Raw genomic sequence first — 18,623 nt, 5'->3', positions numbered from 1 at the left:
ACATTTCCGTCGAGCCGAACGGCTCCTTGAATTATGCGCACGCGAACTCTTGGCGCCTCGTGAGAATCGCCGCACACGGAGTTGCCAGGTGGCGGAACCCGGATAATGCGATTCCTTCAGAAGCCCGGCCTTGTCGCTCCTATACAGAAGCTTTGCAGTTTTGGACGCGGCTGCATCGCTTCGACTATGCCCCCCTCCCCTTTCCCCTACCCCCTCTCACCCACCTAACAGCTTGCCATGGCATTTTAGTTGCGCGAAGCACCCGGCTGTCCGCTGACTGCCGCGTGAGAAATCCGTATGCAAATTAATCTGGCAGTTCCTCTCGGTCTAGCCAGCACTCGCCATATTTCCGACTGTTTAAGCGCCCGAACCTGTAAACACCCAACGTATGTTACGAACACCAGCGGCGTCTTGCGACACGTGACGGTGCAGTATTTTATGCCGTTAGTCTGCAAAGACTTTGGCCTGGAAGCCATTGCAGCGGCACTGCACGCATGCCTTCGCGAGGCAGAGCTCCATGCTTTCGTCGGAGCCTTTAGGGATGATTCGCATAGTCGTTTGGGATAATTCGGTCAGTTAAGTATGGTTAGGTCATTTGAATGCGGGAGCATAGGACTTGTCAAAGTTTTCACCTCAAATTAAAACTCCGCCCTAATCCACCTCGCTCTAATTCGTAATAACCTTAATCCATCTCAATCCATCTTTATGTACTTTAATCCAACTTAACCCACAATAATCTACCTTACTCCATTTACTACAGCATTATCCAGTTTTGGGAGCCAGCCAGGTGCGACGCCGTGGCTGTCCACCGCGGGATTTCGCAGCGCGAGCCGCAGCAGGTGCTGCACCGGGAACGTGACATCATCACTTGGTCCCGTTGGTTTTGGTGGCATCGGATGATAACAATGGTCGCCGGATTTGCCGCATCGTGGGGCATATAATGCTTTCGCAGTAATGCATTCTCCTTGTGGAGCACTTGTGATTGCGGCGAGTCCATAAAACATGTTAAATATACAGGGTGCTTTTTTCTAGGCAGTACAAATTTTTCATAAATACGATATGACCGTGACACGCATAGACACCTGCCGTCTTCGTGTACGAGCGATTATTAGACTCTTTGGGTCGTATCTTGCCACACAATGATAATCGCCATCTGTCTTGTCGACATTTCCTTTCTTTAACGCTGCGAGCCCGGTACTTCCAAGTCACGAACGGCATGACAGAGCATTCTCGACAGCACTGTAGCGAGCGCAGCGTTTTCAAGAAAGGAAACGCAAGCAAGACGGATGACAGTTATCGTTGTAGGGCAAGATACGACGAGAAGGGTGTTTGTCTGTTTAGGAGTGTACGGTGAGGCGGAAATAATTTGCCGCTGCTTATATTACTCTGACAAGACTAATTAACAAATATTTCTAAATTATGTTTTGCATTATTAACTTGAGGGTAGTTCTTTATATGGAAAACCTAAAGGACGTCACTATTTATAGTAAACCCATTTTTTTAGAAAACTGAAAAATCGCACGTCATTTCAGATAGGCATAATCGAAAATGAAGGCCAAATCCAGGCGATATCAAGACTGAGCGCGTCCCGCTGCGCGTCAGACGGCAACGCCCCGTAAAGAAATGTAGGGCTAAGTGTGAATGATAGCGTGCCGCGGCAAATCCTGACCCAGCGACACATGCTTGCCAGACAAAGCGTTCGCTATCAGTAAGGGCCGCGACTGGCTGACACGTTCAGATTCAGACTTCCTTGCGCTGGCGTCACGGGGCGTTTCGATCTGTAATGGTAACGGGGCCACAATCCAGGCTTCGATGTTGCCTGGATTTACCGCTAAAATTCGATGATAAGTATCTAAAATTAGGTACGATTTTTCAAGATCTTTAAGAAACGAGGGTGCTTTAAAATGTCACTGCCTTCAAATACGCCATTTAAACAACTCCTCCTAAGGGACTTATATTGAAGTTAATCGATAAATGTTTGCTTTGCAGAGTAACTCAAGCGGCGGCAAAATATTTCCGCCTCGCCTTGGACTTCGTATGCGAAGACGACAGGTGTCTCGTGGTCAAAGCTCTTTAATAAAAGATCTGTGTTGCTTAAAAAAAAAGCACCCTGTACACTGCATCTGTTTTGATGACGAAAGACAAACACTGCGTGCCACTTTAATTAAGCCGACTTGGCAGCAGAACCTTCACAGTAGAAAAAAAAAATAATGGATTCATGAACTTTATGGTTATCCGCAGTGAAGGCCACAAGAGCACTCACGGGCGATGTTCTGAGCACGGTGACTTCGGCTAAAAGAGTATCTTGCTAAAGTTAGGAGTTATGCTAGAAATTTACACCAATAATCTAGGGCTGTCTTATGCACGCGTTTGCCGCTAGTTATGGTAATCCGCGCCTGGACCATAAGACGTACTTCAGCATACTTGTATATTAAACATACTATTCCACAGCTTATCATGTGCAAATGCATGTACGCAAACTTGCATCACTGCACTATGGGACTATAAGTGGTTGAACAAGGATGTACCGACGTCAAAAAGTAAACAATAAGCTCCCCTGTGCCTTCTCTGCGGCTGCATACACTGAGATGGAAATAAAAAAGAAATGCACAGTACACTCAAGAGTGAGAGAAGGAAAAGAAGGGCATGGATTTCAACCAGACATGCATTCCATCCCCTTTTAAAAGATACCACTATATAGTAGGCAGGAGTAAATATGAGGCTCTAAAGTTAATCAAGGAATCCGAGCAGGTCTTCTTTGCTGCTATCCAATATGCCAGTCAATCTTGTCATTTTCCGCTAAAGAACTGGGTTGTTTGCACGTTCCCTGAGAGACGGCTACATCTGGAAGACACATTCCCATCATTTCTTCCTGTTTTATGGTTTAATAAAATTATTTTTATGTATCCTAGTTTTATAAAATAAGGACATTGAAACGGGGTCTTCTTTAAGTACAAATGCAAGTGGTCCTGAAATAAATTTTTGGTGTTGGGACTTCTTGCTTGTGGGTGTGTTTCGTTTCTTGTGTCCTTGATCTTGCTGCGCTACACATTATGCGATTCCAGTCAACCGGACGCACGTCCCCTTTGACACCTTACGCATGGAGTTGGAGGTTAAAGGATTAAAAGGGAAAAAACTCTGAGGGCGTCGCTTCGTCGAGATGCGCACAGTTTGCCTTGCGGCTTAAAACGATTGCGACCCATGTGGCCATGGTCAAGCATTTTTGACGCACGCACGCACGCACGCACGCATGAACACACGGACGCACACGCACGCACACACGAAAGCATGTTCTCACGTGGTGTCTGTTTTTTGCGCTGTTGACAAGAATGTAGAATAAACCGGCACCAAGCATCCACCAACAATTTCTATTGTTCTTTCGCATTCGCGTTTCAGGACGCATTTTCTTCTGCTTCCAAGTTCATTCAAATAACTTTTTTCAGTGCCCTGCGATTTGGTGGGGTGGGCCTGGATCCCGCTTAGGTTTCAGCCAAGGGTTGTTGGCCCTTGGCAGCTTCCTTGGTTCGCTGGACTGCCCAGAGTTGGTTTCAAATGCCTGTATAGCTTTTTCAAACATTGTCGTCAACTTAGTCTCACTGCATGCATTACACTTTTGTCTGTCTTTTCCTTCGGTTGTTCGCAGAAAGTGAAGCGAGTGCGACAGTGATTGCCTTACCGCAGTTTCGCATCACGTCCATCTTACCCTCCTCGCTCATTCATCGAATGCTCGACTCGGGCGCTCACTTCGGCAAAGTGCGCATCCTCGGTGGCGCTGTTTGTTGTTCAGCCAGCTACAGCGGTATAGCATGGTCGCAGCGCGGTGGCGAAACTCGAGTTGTTTGTAATTCGGGCCGTCTTTCGCCTCTTCTTTCGACTTTTTTCTTTTTTCTTTCACGCCAACTTTGACGGCCTGTAGCATTTGACGACAAGTAGCATCGTTGTGCTCAGCTACTGCAAGAAGTCGCACTTGGAAGTTTGAGTCAGAAGAAGGAGACATGAAAGCACCATCGGTGAACAGAAACCTAAGTAAGACAAATACCAGGCGACATTACGCCGTACGTCTCGATTGATTTTGCACATTTTCTATCACAGAGACATTGTGCCAAAGGCATCCACCATTTCCAGCATAGTCAAGCGCAAAGAGAATTTTAGGTTAAGGTTGCAATGGGGCAGTAGCTCCCTGGTTGCTTTCTAGATGTGTAATGATTGAAACATATTGAAAAACAATACTTGTTCTATATCATTGTAAACATCCCTTATTCGTACTTGAACTGTGAGCCTGCAAGCGATTTCTATAGAAAACATCAGCGCATAAATGATTTATCTTCTCTCGCAAATCGCGAAACTTTACCATCACGTCCAACAAAAAGGTCACGAGGTCGTTTTTCAATGGGTACCTGGCCATTGTGGAATCAGCGGCAATAATTCCGCCGATAACGCTGCTCGTACAGCACATCAAGAAGAGCACAGCGTTCCAATCCCGCTTTCGAGGACAGACGCCACAAGGCAGCTTCGACACCTGGCACGCAGTCTCACACTGACCGAATGGAACTCGCCAAACTTACGACTTACACGACTGCATCGACTAAACCCCTCCCTGCAACTCCGATACATGACTGCCTTGATACATACTCTGATACATACGTGACTGCCTTGCTCCGACCGGTCTCCCTCACCTCCGCTGCCTGCAAGGTGATGGAGGCCATGGCCCTGGCACGACTGGACTGGGTGGCCCCTGGCAGACCAACAGCCAGGTGGCCCCTGGCTTCCTGGCAGACCAACAGACGGGCTTTCGGCGGCGGTGGAAGCCCGTCGCTCACATGGTATCCACCCTGGAGGACGCCAAGGCCGGAGGGGACCTCGTGGTGCTCTTGCTGATCGACGTACAGGGTGCCTTAGACAGCCGTCCGTCACGTAAGATGAGTGCAATGGCTTATACCCCCCTAAAGAATGGCTCATACCCCCGCAGTACGGTTTCTCTGGTCGGACCAGGAGTGTTTCGCCTAGGCATATACAGTTTCGCTGTAAAAAGAATGAACACCTTTCTGCTAGAGACCAAGATGAGCATAAGGTGCACTAACAAATGAAAGTTTATTGAAGGTGCCGAGTAAATTCTGGTTGACAAGCTATAAACGGAAGTTACACAAAAGAGACAGACAGACAGAAAGGCAAGAAACTTTATTTAGTCCTAAGGGACTACATTGTCGTAGTGCCGTGCCGCACCCGCGCCGCGGGCGGAAGGCCATGACACAAAAGAGAGATGCAAGAACTGATGTCTATCCATACAGATCCCAACAGGAAACGCATCCACCTCTGAAAGTACAACAGGGCCCATGCTGACACAAGATTCTCCCAGTGTTTGCACATCTAAAAACTCTGGGAGAATCTTGTCAGCATGGCCTCCGTTAGAGATGGATGCATTTCCTGTCAGGAAACACACATTACTTTTTGCGTCTCCTTTTTGTGTATTTCCGGTTGATTCTTGTCAGCCAGCATTTACTCGGCATATACATTAAACTTTCGGTTGTTAGATCATCTCAGTTTTATTGTTCATCCTATGTGTTCTTTGTTGCGGTTTGCAGCCAGGCTATTCTTTATTTTTGTTTTTACAATCGAACAAGTCACTTGAATGGTCATTGTGATGCTTCTGTGTACCTTATAAAGTAATTTATTTGGGCAATGTTGCAAGAGCGTGCAGTGTGAAGCAGTAAGAACAGGGTACGATAATTTCTAATTAAAAGGTTTATTGTCAAAGTGCCGTGATTTATTATAGTTACCACAAAGTTTTACAGCAAGAAAGCCCGATAACAACTAGTGCTTGATGAAACCAAACATAATAAAAACAGGAAATAAATTACGTACAAATAAATATACAAGTCCAGGGAAAAAACATCGTGATCACAATATGCGCATGCCGCTACCTTGCAAGAATCACGTTGTTTTTTTTTCAATGGCATGGAACCGGAAGAGTGTGCTTGCATAAGCAAGCTGTCAGTCTTTCTATTGAAATAAGAACAGTGTTTCTTGAAAGGTGCTGGCATGCACGGTTTGCGATTGTAAATATTTTTTCCGGCACTTCTAATTTTTTATCTGTATTTTCTTTCACTAGCGTTTTCTTTATGTTTGGCTGCATCAAGCACCGTTCTTTATCTAGCCTTCAAAGCTGTCTTCTTTTTCTGGTATTCTTTATATATCACCACACTTTTACAATAAACGTGAGTTGGAAGTTGGCCTTCATCCGCATCCAGTGTCAACCTCTTCAGACTGCTTCATGCTATGCGCCCTTGCAACTTTTAAAAATGTGCGTGCGTGTGTCCGCGTGTGGGCGTAGATTTGGATGTGAAATTGGACCCCCGCAAATGCATGCGAAATTGCCGCGCGACTGGCCACTCGAGGCGTTTTGCGTGCGTTTGCGGGCTTCTTTTACGCTCGGGAAAACACACTTTTATGTAGCACGTATTGAGCAACAGAAAGCTGTATCGGGAGATTTTCATGTTGCTCTCCAATTTTCTCATTGACACTTTTCATATAATTATATTATTTGAGAAGCTGATTAATTGATTGGGACTAATTATTGAATTAGGTGAAATAAAGAAAGATAGTACGGCAAATAACATTACCTTTGTTCTGTCCAGCTACATGGCATTCGCGTATTTTTTAACTCGGGCTCAGGTTAGCTGGAACACCCTGTATAATATATATACATTGTAAGCATTTATGCGGACTTCATCATCTGTACAAAGTCATCATCAATCATCGGCTCGTGTTCGTTTTTGCGTCGGCGCCATTTTTCCTTCTTGGCATAAAGCGTCGTCTCAACCGTGGTATTTCAAGTGGTGGAGGCGCTTTAAGATCCCTTCGACCTCAATCCACTTCAAGATCTCTCCTGGAGCTACGTTCGGGACGCCGCTTACGCCAAGAGGCCGCCATGTCGCAAGACCAGACCGCAGCATCCACCATCTCGGTTCAAGCGCCAGCCACCCCCAATCCCAGCCCTGCCAACAACCGGTATCGCGACCCTGAAATCTTCTCTGGCCTTCCTGGTGAGGACGTTGAAGACTGGCTCGACAACTACGATCGTGTCAGCGAATACAACAATTGGAACGAGACATCGCGGTTAAACAACGTGCCATTTTACGTCTCTCAAGTAGCCAAGACATGGTTCCTGAATCGTGAGAGAGACTTCCGTGATTGGTCGTCTTTCAGGGAGCAGCTTCGGCGGATTTTCGACACGCCCACGGTTCGTTCGGAAGTTGCGAAAAAGAGGCTGTCTGAGCGCGTCCAGCATTCTGGCGAATCGTATACCTCGTACATTGAGGACATCCTCGTGCTCTGCCGCCGTGTCGACAGTGCCATGCCAGAACCTGATCGCGTGCGACACCTTCTTAGGGGTATCGGATCTACTGCCTTCAACGCACTCGCCGCTCAAAACCCTTCGACGGTGTCGGACGTCGTCTCCGTCTGTCAGCGCCTCGACGCCCTGCAGTCAATCCGCTTGCAACCGGACTTTTCCGACAACCCCCTGGCAAACAGTATTGAGCTCCGGTCTATCATTCGAGCCATAATTCGTGAGGAATTGCAAGCGCATGGCTCAACCCCTTGCAGCAGCGCTCACGTCCAACCTGCTTCTACTGACCTGCGCGGTATTATTAAGGAGGAATTGGCCTCCCTGCAGAACGCCCAGCATACCAACGCTTCTCCTTGCCCACAACCGGCTTCTTACGCCCAGATTGCTGCAATGCCAGCCGCGCCGTCTCCAATTACACCATCTGCGCCTGTTCACGATCACCTGGCACCCTTAGTCACCCGAGCTCCGAACCCGCCTTACTACTCTGCCTGGCGTTCGTCGAGGCCTATCTGCTACTACTGCGGCTTTCGAGGACATATCTCCCGGTTTTGCCGAGGCCGCCAGCAAGACGAACGTCGTGGTTACGCGGCCTTTGAACGCGATGAGCCACCTCCTCGCGTTTACCGCACTTATGACGATAATCCTCCCGTTCGCCGATCTCCATCTCCGGCCGACTTCTCCTACCCCGCATCTCCACCACTTGAAATACCACGGTTGAGACGACGCTTTATTCCAAGAAGGAAAAATGGCGCCGACGCAAAAACGACGATGTGACGATGTGCTCCTATGGACCCCTGCGCGAACACCCGGTTTAAGTGAGAAGCTTGAGTCTCGATGTCTTGGCCCCTACAAAGTCATCGAGCAGACCTCGCCGGTGAACTATCGCGTTACACCTGTTGAGGCCCCAACCGACCGACGCTGCCGCGGAACAGAGATCGTGCACGTTTCTCGCCTGAAGCCCTTTCATATCCTTTTTTTTTTTTTTTTTTTTTTTTTATTGCGATGAAGGCTTGCCCTTAAGGCATAATTGTTGTAGCGTATATGTGTATTATATGTGTGCTGTGAGGCCTGTGTTGTGTATGAATTGAAGCAGTGTTTTGTGAAATCTGTTATCATGTATCCAGCGGTCATAGCTGGTTGTCGCACTGTAGCGGAGGCCGGCTTGCAGTAGGAGACGCGAGCGTTCCGATCGTAAACCCGTACATGTCCATATTAGGTGGTATGCATCTGATTCCACCACAGGAACGGAGCAGTATGGACACGTAGCACCCAGTGGCAAATTCGACCAGTTCCACCTTGAGACAACAGCCGGTGTAAGGGCCACCCCGGCCCGAAGCCTCCTAAGCACAACTTCCTCCGCCCTAGTAAGGTGAAGGGGGAGGGAGCAGACACACGGTGGGATAAGAGCGCGTGTGTCCTGCCGGAGAACATTTTTACGGGCTCGCAGCGAGTTACGGGGTTGGGGTGGGAGGGGAATAGGGGGAGGACCAGGATTAGGAGGGCAGTGTGCCTGCTGGTCAGCAGCAATGTTGTGAGGGTTCGCTGAATGGCCTTGAATCCAGTGTACCTTGACGCAAGTAGCTGTCTTACTATTCATAGTGTGTATGCTCTCGCAGATTTCCATCGCCTTATCGACCTTCTTGAGTTCCTGAATAGCCGCTAAAGAATCCGTGAAGATGTCTAGTTGCTTCATGGTAGGCAGCTTAGATGTCGCATCTTGCACAGCGTCGTGGATGGCTTGAAGTTCCATTACTAGAGCGCTGGCTTCCGTAGATAAATAGCGCTGGTGGCCGCTGATGAAATTATGCGTAGTACTCAAGAATGATGTCCTTCCGCCGTCTGGGAGAATGGCAGCATCCGTATAAACTTTGCAGGTGTTAACGCATGATGCATCGACGATGTTGTGTTCGTCAATAGTACCTGTTGTATCGCTGCGTCGTAACTTCGTTGGCTTATTAGTTGTGATGCTGGTGAATTCCCAGGGAGGCATTGGATAGGGCTGATTGTCAATCCGAGAGCCGCGGTGAAAATGAGCATGCAGCGCAGCGACAGCCGGAATAAGTTGCTTTTTTATTTCACGTGCTTTCTCACGTTGCAAAATTAGCTCTGCAATTGTGTTGAGCTGGGCATGTTCCTGTAGGGCTGGTATCGGAGTGATGCGGGGCAGTGCTGTGATTGTGCGCATAGCATCGCGATTAATCGTCTCCAACTGTGCCAGCTGTGCCAACGTCAGCCGTTGAAATTGTGCTTGATATAAAATTCGTGGCTGCAAGACTGCACGCACCAACCGTCGAGCTACGTCAGTACGAGCTCCAGCTGCTTTTGCTGCAATGCGACGAATAAGGTGAAGTGTTTTTGTCAAACTCTGTCTGGTTTTACGGAGCCAGTGTGCACCACTGCCGGATTGGTGAATATCGAGACCCAGTATGCGGACCTCAGAAGCCTCAGGGATTGTCACTGCGCCGAGTCTAAATGTAAAGGGGTGCTGCGTGATTCTTGTGCGTCCTTTCTTGTTGGCCACCACAACATAGCTTGATTTTTGGGCGGAAATGTCCAATCCTGCTTTCCGAGCGTAGTTGTTCAGCACATCAAGGGCTTCTTGAAGCTGTTGAGTTTGTCTAGATATATCTTTATGCACGGACCACAAAGTGACGTCATCTGCATAGATTAAGAACCTCACATCTGGAATCCGATGTAGTTGCCAGGCTAGAGGTATTAGAGCAACGTTGAAGAGAAGAGGAGCCAGAACCGAACCTTGTGGGACTCCTCTGTTCGATGTGAAGTATCCTTCTTGCCTTCCACCTACTCTAATCGAAAATGTGCGATTCTGAAGGAATGAGTAGATGAATCTTATCACCCGCGGTGGAAGTCCCAGGTCGATGAGGTTGGATATAATGATTTCATGGTCTATATTGTCATAAGCTTTCGTTATGTCTGTTGCTACTACCGTGCGCACAGCGTGACTGTGTGGAGAAACCTGTAAAACATCGTCTGATAAGATAGAAAGTCCGTCTTCAGTTCCCAAGTAAGAACGGAATCCAATTTGAGCAGGATGATATTTATCGTGGCGTTCAAGCCACCAGGAAACTCGTGTGGCCAGCATCTTTTCAGCGAGTTTGCAGACAGTTGAGGTTAGTGAAATTGGGCGTAAAGATTGCAGGCTATTTGGAGACTTTCCTGGTTTCGGAATCGCGACAACAATTGAGTGCTTCCAATCAGGTGGAACGTTTCCAGTCTCCCATACTTTATTAATAGCCTGAAGAAGTGCGTCGAGAGCTGCTCCTTCCATGTTCTTGAAAACCTCATAAGGAATACCATCGGGACCAGGTGTTGCTCGTTGCTTCGAAGTTTCAATCGCCGCTATTAGTTCGGCCATGCTGAAAGGGCTGGATATATCGGATTTGGAGGCTGTGTCAGACTCATCAATGTCGGGGCAGTTTATAGGTGACGCTTGATCGTATTTCGGGAAAAACGCTCTAGCAGCGTGTTCTGCAAATTGATGCGGCGAACTCTGCATCGCTAACCTAACGCTCGCTGCAGGGTCAGGTGGCTTATGACCGCGTTCCATTGACCGGAACGTGCGCCAAAGTGCTCTGTTTCCAATGCCCGATCCAAGATTCTCGCACCACTCATACCATCGTCGTCGAGAAAGTTGCTTTTCGTGCTGACGCGCCTTCGCCGCTATATGGTTAGCACGTGCACGGCTACCTGGTGCATCGGGATTTCTCGACGCATACAATTCTGCATGACGTCGCTTTGCCCAAAGTTGCAAAAGGGTGAGGTCCGGTTGAGGTTGTTCCTCGTCAACTGTGGTTACAGTGGTGTTCCTCCGTAGCAGTTCTTTCAAAGCGGGAAGAATTTCTGAGGGCTCTGAGGGTACTTTATCAATCGATGATTCCCGAAACTTATCCCAATGCGTAACTGTTACTCGTCGTCGAATTTTCTTTATGCACGTTCTGTGCAAACCAATTATTATTGGCATATGATCACTGCCCCATGTATCTGGTTCCACCCGCCACTGCGGCATTCCAGGACCCAACCACCACGTGAGGTCTGGGGCGTTTGTTCTAGATACTGCGGGTACAGTACAGGTAGCCACAGCATGATGGTTCAGCAGTGTAAAAGTGGCATCGCTCATGAGGTTTTTAACTTGGTATCCTCTTCGGGAGTTGTACTTGTACCCCCATTCTGTATTTGGGGCATTGAAGTCTCCACCCACGAGAATAGGAATTCCCGGGTACGTAGACCGGAGATGGGCTATCCACCCCAAGTTCAAACGTGTGCGCTGCGGTCTGGCGTAGAATGACACTAGAATGACAGGAGTCTTCACTGGTCGTGTCAGAACCCCGACAACTTCTTGATTACCACTACACCATGGCTCCAGGTCAATCACTGTGTGAGCAATATGCGATGATACATAAACTGCAGCTTTTCCCGGAGCTGAAGCCATTGTAGTAGCACGTCTATCTCTAATAGATGGGTTATGGTACCCATTAAAATTGGATATGGAGCATAGCTTATTATGCTCTTGAATAAGCAGTGCCCACACATGTAGCTTATTGTATTGAAGCTTGGTTTTAATTTCTCCTAACTTGGAGTTTAGGCCCCGACAATTCCACTGTAGAATTCCATCCTGTGACAGCTCCTGCAGAGAATTAGCCATGATGCAGGCAATTCTGAATGAGCAACGTTAGCTGAGCAAGTTGATCTAAAACTGCTGTCCAAACAGCTTGGTTGACCTGTGGTGCCGGACGGGATCCAGGCGTAACGGTGGCATTAGCAGTGGTTGAAGCGTCCCGTGTCGGTCCTATTTTCTGACGACGCAGAATTACCAATTCTTTATGTTTGCGTAGTCGCTCAATCTCTCTGGCCAGTGCGTCTATCCGAGCGTCAATGTCATCATGGTCATCATCTGACTGATGCAGAGGTTCCGGTAATTTCTGTTTCTTTGTCTGCGACTGCTTGCCACGTTTAAGAACAGAAGAATACAGTTGTGTTTCTGGGGCTTTTTCTTCTTCTGCCAGGAGCATCTCTGGCTCTTCTGCAAGAACCTCATAACGATTGTGTGTTGTTACTATAGCCGTTTTTGGTATAGCCTTTCGTATCCGGATTGTGGCCTTCTGTTTAGTCGGACAATTTGTGCTTGTCAAATCGTGCTCATCAGATTTACATAAGCCACATCGATATCGTGGTTGGCCTTCCGGTGTGAGCTTTTCTGGATCAATAGTACGCTGTGGGCAAAATGCCTGCATGTGTCCACGTTGAAAGCAGCGGTAGCAGAATATTGCTCGAGGGAGGTATGGTTTAGGTCGCAATATGCACCCATAGTAATAAAACCGTTCTGGGATACATTGAGGGCCCTGTACCGTCACTAAGCATGTACGGCTTTTGCCCATGAATCTAGCTGCGAGCACCCTGTGTGTCGTGGAGGTCAATTCACGACATATTATCTCAGGGGTGTCTTCTGGGTCAATGCCATAGACAACACATCTCTGTATATTAGGGCCCGATGCAAAGTAGCACTGCACAGGCAGGTGTTGATCTTCTGACAGCGGGATAGATGTTAAAGTGCACATTTTCTGCACATCACTGAGAGATGCCAAGTGCACAGTGATCGAGTTGGTAGATTTATATGCTGCGAACCCTTTGTATCCGGTGGTTTCAAGAGATTGGTCGATGACCCTTTGGACATATTTTGTGGCTACTGAAGTTATGTCGTAGCATGAAAGGGGCCGTATGTGAACTCGATATGATTGAGAAGGGGTGGGCGTTGGGTAAGACTGAGAGGGAGCGGGCGTAGGGGAGGCCGTGGAGGAATAGTCTGGGGTGGCCCTTACCTTTTTTGCCGGTTGCTCCGATGCGATGGCGTCTTGTTGAAGCACGTTGATAGGGGGACCTCGCTTGGCTGCATTCGTCGAACCGCCAGACGGCTGCACGTCCATAGGGTCACCAGTGTCCGTCGGCACGACTGCGGATAGGTTCACATTCACATCACGAAGAGGACTGTCCTTCGGGGTTTCATCTTGGGTATTCGAGCTATCGGATGCACACTTCGGCTGCATGGTTGGCATGGAAGTTGTCACGCGCAGCAGTCCAGTGGAAGGTACAGATGAGGAGCTCACATCTGGCACAAACACTTCTTCTTCGTCGGGCGAGCGCGGCGGCTCGGCCGCACTAAGCCTAAGCGCCAACCGTGCTTGTTTTGAGTCTATCAGACGAGCAGGATCAGTAGGACAAGGCAAAGAAGAGTCCTCACCAGAGTCCACAGGTCCCCATAGGCTTCCGATGAGCTTCGTATCCGGATAAGGGCGAGATTTTCTTTGCTGTCGAGCAATTTCCAAGGAACACAAGGAAACCACGTCTGCGTGGAAACGTCGTCGTCTTCCCCCTTTCATATCCGTTCCACTGTCTAATGTGCGGCCAGGCTGGCCGCTTCCGTCCACGGGGGAAATTAGTGTAAGCATTTATGCGGACTTCATCTTCATCTGTACAAAGTCATCATCAATCATCTGCTCGTGTTCGTTTTTGCGTCGGCGCCATTTTTCCTTCTTGGAATAAAGCGTCGTCTCAACCGTGGTATTTCAATATATATATATGTATATATATATAGTAGGCAAAGAGGGTTTCTTCAGGCTACCTTTCAAACGTAAAGAACTTGAGTGGTGCTACAAGGTAAACAGAACATATATATATATATATATATATATATATATATATATATATATATATATATATATATATATATATATATATATATATATATATATATATATATATATATATATATATATATATATATATATATATATATATATATGAACGAGGCGAGAAGAAACCGAGTGGACTGATTTTTATTCGTCATATCATAAGCCAACAATATTTTAGTGAGCATACTGCTGAACTACCTACCAAGCTTCCAGAGTTGGTGCGCGTACGGACACTAAGAGCATAGCTTTTGCTTGAACTAGTTGGTTAGACATTCTGGTGAAATATTAAGGCGCGGATATTTCTCCATTATTTCGCGCGCCTTGATAGCCCTAGAATGCTTGTGACTTGTGTTATAGCGTGCAGTGATTGTTGTTCTTTTCCTTTTGCTTTATTTTTTTTCTTTTTGGAGTAGTAGGCATTCGATATATTGAAATAGCCGATTGTAGAGAGGCCTGCTTACCTCAACATTTTATATAAAAAAACTCATAAGCTTGATTCGTTGATTGATTGTTGAGGTTAGTTGGTTGTTGTTGTTTAAGAACAGAAGAATGTTAGGTAAGAGAACGCGGTGTCGTAAGAACGCGTAGCATCGTAGGCTTTCCTTGAAAACGTCTGTAGGCGTCAGCGTCCCGATTCACAGACCGCCTCGTTCCAAACAAATTGTTTCTGGCTCGTACCTTCGTGACGACCTTGTGCATCGCGCTCGGTTGGCCAACGCCCACTTTATAGGCATCGCTCTTGTTTTTTCCCCTGTAAGGTCACTAGATAAAACAAGTTTTTCTGTCTAGGGACCTTACTCCGCTAGACTGCAGCTGTGTTTTCCGCTCGAGCTACCACGACGTGCGGCGAGCATTTCGTATTGTTCGTGGCTCGCGGCCGCTATTACAAACATAGATTGCTTACTCACTGCAACGGCCGACAGTTCAATCAGTGCGAGGTTCAGCTGTGACGAGAATTTCGTACAGCATCTCTGCCTCTGCCGTCGTTAACTTAATTATGTGGTTTTACGTGCCAAAACCACTTTCTGATTATGAGGCACGCCGTAGTGGAGGACTCCGGAAATTTCGACCGCCTGGGGTTCTTTAACGTGCACCTGAATCTAAATACACGGGTGTTTTCGCATTTCGCCCCCATGGAAATGCGGCCGTCGTGGCCGGGATTCAATCCCGCGACCTTGTGCTCAGCAGTCCACCACCATAGCCACTGAGCAACCACGGCGGGTCTGCCGTCGTTGTCGAGCTGCGAAACTAGTGCCGTTCCGCGTGCTTAACAGACTGGACAATCGTTCGCTAGAACAACATGTTCTGGGTTTGGGTATCTAGAGAAAATACGCGAGCAACGCTACATACTTTGATGGTTTTAGTTAATAAATGGTGGGGCCCTGATGGCAGAGTGTGACAACACTTCATGCCATGCCTGGATTATTGATGCCCTTTACGCTTTTCGTGCTCTTCTCGTTGTTTTTTTCTCCTTCTGCCTCCTTTTCTGCTATTCCGTCTCACCGTAACAAGCCGGAGCGGTCTCTCGTTCACTTGACTGGCCAAACCAGCCAAGTGAACCGGACTAGTTTACTACACTGGGCTGACACAGAACATAGCCTAACAAAAATAGAACGTAGAAGGTACCCCTACCCCCCCCCCCCCCCCAAAAAAAAAGAATATCGGCACAAGCACTCCTTACATATGACTAAACAGCGAAGCTGAAACGTGCGGCCCAGGTGTTTATCACTTCGTTAATCCCGACGCTTCGTTAAACGACGCTTTGGTAGGCTGCCAGATCCTCGGTACGCAATTGCTGCTTGTGCTCAGCTGCACAAGCCTGTTCTCGTGCCCGGTCTGCAACATCGGCACGGCGTAAACGAGCTCGTTCCCGCTCGCGGCATTGCTTATCGAGAGCTGCCTGCTCCCTAGGAGTACGTATGACGGGTGGCCTATCCATTTCGGAGCAGGAAAGAACCTGCTGTGCGCGCACTCGCCTGGGACGGAAAGCAACGACGTCACTACTGGCGCATCCAATCGCGCACTTCTCTTTCTCTTTTATTTTCTTGCGCATGCGCATGGGGTTGGGCCAGAGTAGTTTTCGGTGTACAGGCTAGAGGCGGACGAATCGGCTAGCCATATACAGCTTCACTGTAAAGGGCACGCTTGCTGCCATCCCGGCCCGCAGTCTCCGTATTTGCTTTGGCTTACCGCGTTAACCCCTCAGTAGTTAGCGCGTAATCACAGAGGAAAAAAGAATAGCCCAATAAAAGTGCTGGAACTGAAGAAATTTGCTACTATTCGTTTTCTCAACAAGGCATGATGCCACCCGCTTCCCTACAAAATCGTCTTGTTGCCCTGTTTCAGAAACCGAAGATATAAAAGCGAGCAGAGGAGTAACTGGGAAGTGTAAGGACCTAAGTGCTCTACACTACTGGAACCTGTAGTTGCTTTAGCTTGTTTATATCATCCAAATATGCGCCAACTCACCCAACAATTCGCATTGGCTAAATGAAATAATTTGGCTTAACTTCGCATAACCACAGACGAGACGGACGGAAGCTGTAGCGGGGGTTCTGGCAGAATTTAAACCATTTATAGAGTTCTTCAACGTGCAGCTTATTTTAAGCAGTCGAGCTTAAGCACACGAGCCGTCTAGATTCGGCCCTCACGTGCGAGAGTTGAACCCGCGATCTAATCACTGCAGCGGCACAGCCACTCAGCCATCCCGGTGCACGAGTGTGTCAGGGAGAGAAAGTGCAAGCCAACGATCCCTGTGAGTTGCTCAGTGCGGTGATGCTCGCGGCGTATTGCAAAAGACGAGAACCCCTCGCACTGAAAAAAATAAAGCATAATAAGCATGATGAACAGATCAACTAAAGAGACATTTGAGAACGTTTCAACAAGCGAAACGCCCGAGGCCTTGAGACAAGAAATAACACTGAAATTCCTGCCTGCTGCCGGCAGCATTGAAGCATGAGCGAAGCGAGTGGCGCTTATAAGGCGAGAATCGGCCTGTTCCGGTGTACCTATTATCGGTTTTCCAGTGTACATAAGGGCCCGTATCGGCCCTGTCGTCGATCGTTTACCGTAACCCGTCAAGCTGTCGTCGAGTGAAACGCCATGTTGCTTCCCAAAGTCGTAGCGACCGGATAACCTGTCCGGACGGACCGTTTATCGGCAGATTCAACGCACGAAAAATGGCTAAATAAGTCTGCTATGTCGAGCAGCGGCTGCGTTTGGTGCTCCGGTCGGTTCGATAAGATCTAAAAGGAGAGGGATGCGGCAAAGGAGCGCCGAAGGAGCGACGGAGCGTTTTCAACTGGAGTGATCTCCTTAAATATATTGCCGGGAGAACAAGTGTGTCACAAAGTGCGTGCCTGCGTCTATCTCGACATGGCCGCCATTGCCGCCGCAGTCGCAGCGCCGCTTACGCATTGGTGAGGAGACAAGCCAAGCTCCCTATTGCTCCTGAGCTTGCCGGACCTGTTGGTCACATGGGTCGCCAGAGTGTTAGAGGGACGAGGCGGCGCTAGGCGAGCAGGCAGAGTAGTTTAGAAGACGGAGCAGCTTATTCGTGCCGCAATGTAACGTACAGTAATGTGCGCCGCAATTAACATGCCGCACCAAGATGCTTTTGCTTTCTTTTACTCCTCCTCGTTCTTCTATATTATTATTATTGAAAAGAGGCTTATTGAAGCTCGTTGGAGGGATCTCAAGTAGCTCTTAATGACCAGTTCTAGCTCTTGGCATCAGCATCTCGAGCTGGGGTCTGTCGCCGCATCGGTGGCCATGCGCACAGCGATGCATGCATACTCCCCACTACATTATTATTATTATTATTATTATTATTATTATTATTATTATTATTATTATTATTATTATTATTATTATTATTATTATTAGCAGTAGCGGTAGTGCTAGCAGTAGTAGTAGCTATTACTACTACTGCTAACAAGTCTTCATTCATAGCGCAATATAACTGCACAGAAGAGACGAACCTTGTGCTATCTGGCATATCACCGGCGTCTGAAAGTCCTACTACAGGTTGCAAGTTCTGAAATCAGCTAGTTGACTGTCGCCATTGCAAAGATCAATTTTTTACATGGATTTTGATGAAATGTTGACCATTTTCCTGCCTTCTGCACCATAGTTAGCGGTAATGGATTTTGTAAGCTTATTCCTAAAAAAGAAAGCGAAATGAACCGCTGTTTTTGTGATAGCAAAAATTAGTAAAATTGTTGTTTAAATAATCTGAGGTATACTTTGTTTAAGTAAAGCACATAGCCTTATAAGTGAAGTGCATACCCTTATTGTATGAATATTTCGAGTAAGTGGATTTCAAGTACGAAAATTTTCCACGGAATTAAAGTTTCGAGCTTCGAATACATTTCACATTTGAGGTTTTCCTTGCTTCACGATATAGCCTTTGTTCAACATCAAACAACGATACGAGTGACCCGTCAATGGCGCTTTCTTCATGTACCAGTCACCCTGTTTCATTCTGTGGGTCACCCTGAAACAGCATGCATCGAAACAAGAAGTACGTCATATAGAGTCTAGGCAAATCGGTTCTTGCGTTGACGAAA

Source organism: Dermacentor albipictus, chromosome 1, assembly GCF_038994185.2.
Source record: "Dermacentor albipictus isolate Rhodes 1998 colony chromosome 1, USDA_Dalb.pri_finalv2, whole genome shotgun sequence".
NCBI lineage: Eukaryota > Metazoa > Arthropoda > Arachnida > Ixodida > Ixodidae > Dermacentor > Dermacentor albipictus.
The sequence above is the reverse complement of the archived record's forward strand: the minus strand, read 5'-3'. Positions refer to the sequence as shown.